The sequence below is a fragment of the Hydra vulgaris genome, chromosome 01 (assembly GCF_038396675.1).
Source record: "Hydra vulgaris chromosome 01, alternate assembly HydraT2T_AEP".
Lineage (NCBI taxonomy): Eukaryota > Metazoa > Cnidaria > Hydrozoa > Anthoathecata > Hydridae > Hydra > Hydra vulgaris.
Genome location: NC_088920.1, coordinates 24,263,915 through 24,269,922, shown reverse-complemented (window position 1 = coordinate 24,269,922; position 6,008 = coordinate 24,263,915).

Here is a 6,008-nt window from a genome sequence, read left to right as displayed (position 1 = left end):
TAAAGGAAAGACTGGTTTTAATTTACACTCCTGAAGACCGAATATGCCCAGTTTCTAATTCCCTGATAGCAAATACCTATGTTTAGACGTACAACATGTCGTCTTGGAAGTTATTTTTACCCTGTTTCCTAGTTGTTAGCCCTTCATGATGAATTATTTTTTAAATATTTTAATGCAGTTTTGAAAAGCATAAATATTATTTATTATTTGTATTGTACTTGTTGATGCAAACACAATACAAATAATAAATAATACAAAACTAGTTTCAGGGTTTCAGAATTAAAAAAAATGTATATACTTAATTATGTTGGTCACAATTTTAAAGCTAGTTGTAAATATAATATAAATAGTAATAGTAATAGTAAATATAAATTAAAGCAATAGTAAATATAAAATAAAGTAATAGTAAATATAAATTTAAGACTAATCCAAACATTCTGTTTTACTTGAAAATGAAATACAACAGCCCGCAAATAAAAATTTATAAAATAATTTTTTTTATTTCATCAAAAGTTCATAAAAAGAGTTAAAAAAAAATTGATGCAGAACTATGTTGTCAATAGAGCTGAAAATTGCCGCAAACAAAAATTGATAATAGTTAACATTAAACACTAGGTGAATGTTTGTAAGACCGATGACATTTATTCTTTGTCTTAAAGTGGCATGAATTTTAACATTGATTTTAGATCTTTTACTTTTTCTATTAGATTTCTTTTTTTTTTTTAAGCACCTTTGGTTGCTCAAACTTTATATCATTTGCCATTTTTTTATTATTTGAATTTTGGTGTCTGGTGTTATAGTTGAAAATATTTTCCAACTTCCATTCTAAGACTAAACTCAGTTTTGTATTCAACACTCCATGGCTTATCAGCTGAGTATTTAAGTATCTTTACTTTAGCATATGGAACATTTTAAAGCAATGAATAGTTTTTAGCAACAGTTTGAAAGCTTATCATTTGCTCTTCTTTAATTTGAATCAACTTGATTGGATATGGAACATTTTTAAGCAATGAATAATTCTTAGCAACAGTTTGAAAATTTATCATCTGCTCTTTTTTAATTTGAATCAACTTGATTGGATTCTTTCGAGGTATGTATTTTAGAGTTCTGACAAGGCCATTTGGACTATAAACTTCAGCTACTTCCATATTTCTTTAAATAATACTATGTAAACTGTCTATCTCCTAGATAACACTAAGTCCTGGCTCACAAAATTTTTGAATGATTGTTTTAATTTGTGGATGATTTTACATAAAATTTTTTGAAGCAATTGTCATAAAACTATAACTATTCTGCGGTACACAAGAGTTGCTCCATAAACAAATTTCAGTTACTTGAGATTCATCTGCAACTATATGATTGAGTATAATAAGAAGAGCATTAGCTATATCATCTCCTGTTTAGCCACAAGTAAGTTCTGACCAGACTGTACTATAATATTTTTTTTAATACTGAGCATTGTGCAGTCAAATGAAAAACAGTCAACTTTCATTTGTAAAAAAAGTTGAAAACGTTTGCTGTTGGTAGGCTAAAAACACTTTCCAGATTGAAGCAAAAAACAGATTTGCTTTTATCAAGCCAAGTCACGATTACGTTCTTCATTAGTTTCAGCTTTGTTTTATGTGTGACTTTCATATTATAATTTTTCATTTGAATTAGGTGAAGGATTCATTTTCATTCTTTCACATTTGTCACATCTATCTTCTTTTAGTTTATGAACTTTAATGTTAAACTCTGTCGTAAATATTGGTCTACACATATTTTTTTTGCAGGAATAACATAGTCAGAAACCCATTTTCCACAATATTTCTTATACAAAATGGTCATATTTAGATTTTCTTAAATGTACCCTTTCTTTGTACTTTTTCAAAAAAAGTGACCGTTGATTCTGGGAATGCTTTGAATATGCTTACGTACAGAATCTTTAATGTAATTTGGGAAAGTTTGACTAGGTACTTTACCTCTTTTATACTGTTGAGGTGTTCCTGTTTTTTTTTTTTTTTTATTAAATGGTAATTTCTAATTCTTTTTTCATCAATATCGAGAGTATATAGATAAAAATTCTTTGCAAACACATATAAGTTCATTAGAAACAATAAAGTAATATGAACAACTATGTTTTTTGCAGTTTGGGAACAATAAAGTAATATGAACAACTATGTTTTTTCTATTATTGCAGTTTGGGAGTAAAAAAAACGCTTTTCTTGATCATTTAAAATCCAGTGTTGTCTGAGCTGCATTTTCAGCTCAAGCTGAGTTTGTTAATGCTTTAGAAACACAAATTAAACATCCTGTTGAACGTCCTATAGAATGTCTTATTGAACGACCTATTGAATGTCGTATTGACTTAAATTCTGGTATTATTACCTATCAAACTATAATGAAAAATCTAGTCCTATGATTTTGCTCTTGGAGGACAACCAAAAAATTTTCTCGCTTTATTGCTTTTGCTCTCGGAGGAGGATTATACATGATTCTAAGTGATCTTAGCCTTAAAATAAATAAAATGGCTGAATATAACAATCAGTTGCTTATTACTCCTGGTTTACTCATTCGTCAAAAAGCAGTTGAGATGGAATTGATACCAGCGACTATTATGAAAAATGATCTGCCTCGAAAATAATAAATCAAATAAATATATAAATTAATTAGAAAGAATATGGCAGAAATTGGAACAATTTTGTTTACAGCTAATACTTTTAGCTTTGTCAGTGCCCAAGCTAAAAGCACCAGGATTGCTTGACGAAATAAAAAGACTTTATGAAGCCATAGAATAGCTCCAAAATGCGCAAGCTGAGTGGCAGCAAAAATGAATAAAAGCAATCGGTAAAATAAATGGAAAAATTACTGCCGAAAACACTTTAAAACAAAAAAATAAAAAATTATGTACAGGCTACATAAATATGTAGAGGCTAAATGTTTGTACCGAGAAGTTTATAAAACAAAAAACCTTTAAATTATTTTAAAGGTTTAAATTAGAAGTTTCTTAGATTTACCTTAAGAGCCAGAATTTAGAGATTTTTAACAACCTAGTGAAGAACAAAAAACAAATGAATATTTATTGTTTTATTTGTTTCAATGGCTGCTATTACTGGTGGTGTCGTAGTGTGGTATTTTTGTTTTCGATACTCGAAAAAAAAAATAGACAAAAAATGTCAGGCCTACGCAACCCGGCCGGAGTAAAGCTAAAAGGCAGGCAGTTTTTTTAAATTTTTTTATATTTTCACAAATTTATTATTTTTATTATTTTTTTCTTTTTTGATGACCATGGTTTAGCTTGCCGATTACAATATAGTTGCATTTATCTTATTGAGCATAGATGCAGTCAGACCACAAATTCCTAAGATTGAAGCAAAAAAAGCTTAATCTCTTGCGAGACGATAAGCTCAGGAACAACATAGTTAAACTAGGGTTAAAGAAAGGGGGAGACAAAAACAGGATCAGCGTTCACACCAAGAATAATATTGCATTTATAGCAGCGTTTATTTCAGTTACCTGATGGTTACCTGATGCTTGCTATGCTTTATGAATTTGATCAAATGTCTGCTTAAGACCATTATTTCTGTCTAACTCAGCTTCGTCGAAGAAGAGAGCTCAGCAGAGTTAAAATGATTCTCGAAGATTATTTCCTTCTTTGGAATGCAATTTTTCTTTTGAAGTAATTAGATTTAACCAGCTTGAAGTTGTCAAGTATCTTTACCATAGCTGTCCTACAAGCAAAAAATTTGGCTATACATGGTAAATTGAAGCTTTTGAAAAAGCTGTGCATGTTGGGTCATTAAAAATAGTAAAATTTATATCTGATGAAGAATGTAAGTGGGTTACTGCATTTGTTACATAACGCTGGTCACACTTGGGATAGATTTTCATGTCTTACTGTTAATGATGGTGTTCATGCTGATATTACCAAGTGAACGACTAAACATAAATATCTCTCTGAAATAGTAGAGAAATATTCTGAAACCGTAAAATCTCTTATTAAAAAAGAGTGCCTTTGTTGATAAAGTGGATTGTAAAGAAGCTCAAAAGACTGTTGAAAAAAAAGATGTTGTTGTTTTAAAGCAACGCCTAATAAAAAGAAATGCATAGTATAATTTTTTAGTATCAGTACTGCTGTTCGACAAATATTTGCTCCTAACAATATAACAAGCGAATATATTGGTAGACATATTGAATTTGATAAAATATATTTTTAACTACGAATGTTAAAAACTATTCTAAATATATATTATAGCTTCATAAATTTTTGCTCAAACCACAACAGGTAATGATTCAGTCATAAAAATAATTTTTTTGGAAATGTTTATTATTTCTAAATCATAGTAAGGAACATATAAGTATATATTACAAGTAACTCTTGCAAATCTGGCACGAATTTGTGACCTTTTCTCACCACGCAACTAGCTAACATACTTATCCAATTCTTCTTTGTTATCTTTAGCTACCTCAATGAGGTTTTTGCTTTTTGTATTTTTTAGCAACTCTTCCATTTTTATATTGTAGACACGTCTGTCTAATTATAAGGTTATAATGGAGCTTTCTAAGACTTATTATAGCCCAAAAGTGTATTGGCGTGGCTTCGCTGTTTGCAATTAAAAAGCTTGCCGGTGCTGCAAAAGTTTCCAACATACAAGCTGGTGAAAGGCTTAAAAAGCAAGCAATGTGGCAAATTTATTTGCCTGCCCCTACCTCTATACCAAGAGCAAAGGTTAACGAAACTAATCCTAATAAAGTTCACCAAGGTGCTCTGCTTTATCTACCTCGTAGCAAAGTTAGACAATATACCTCTAACTACGCGTTAATGATTGTTGGTTAATGTTGACGTGGGGAGACGCTTCATAGACGCTGAACCTATTACTAATAAAACGGCTGCTACTGCTTCAGAAGCTCTGGCTATAAGCGTGATCCTCTTACCTGGCCCTATCTTATCTGAGTTGATGCTGGTAGTGTATTTAAAAGAGTTACTACAAAACTTCTCAAAAAAAATAAAATTAAGATTCGGTGAGCTGCAGCTGGAAATCAGCGAGAACAATTCATTGTTGAACAATTTTCGCACACTCGCTAAAAAACGTTTTGGTCGCCAGTATGCTCTAGAGTTGCGAATGACTGAAAGATCAGTTGCATGGGTAAAAGGTTTACCTGCTGTCAAAAAATCAATTAATAGCTACACTACACAATTATTAGGGAAAAAACCAATAGATGCAATAAAAATGGAAAAAACAATTTTAGCCTAATCGATGCCTGCTGTAAGAAAATTTTTTTTTAAATTTTTCTCCTAGTGTAAAAGTTCGTTACTTGTATGCAACAGGTGAGCTATGTTGCGCAAATCAAATTGTCACGAACGTGAATCGTTTAGATTTGCTGATAGTATAAAATTATTAATGCCCCCCTTGGGAATTTGTATAAAAAGCGTGTCTATCTTTGAGTAACCTGTCAAACAACAACGGACTCGAGCAACTCTTCTACTACTACCTGTGATCTATGATCTCTTCTTTGTGTTTATCGCATATTTGTATGATAAAACTATTATAATATATTAATAAATTGAACTCGTTTCACGATACGACTCTTAATTAAAACAATATAGAGCACACGGAGAATACGAAAAGAATTTGAAGTCCTGAAGTCCACGATAGAGACTAAAAGACAAAATTAAAGGAGCAATATATAAAGAAAGAGTTGTGATCAATTAATCAGCTAAGTGAATTTATTATTTGTTTATGAGAATTTCTTTTAAAGATATACGTTGGGATTTATTTAAAACTAAGTTGTAACTTTTGGATCGTTTGTCGATCGTTAACTACACATTATTATTCCTAATTATAGTTGTTTATGTGATAATTGCAATTTATTGTTGTTTTGAAATATCTATTTCATTTATCAATTAAGAAAATTATTTTAGATACTGAAGGAATTTAGTTAAGATATTATTAAGAAAAATATTTAAGATATTATTAAGAAAATTGTTTAAAATAAATTCATTTATAAAGTATAATTGTACAAAAAGT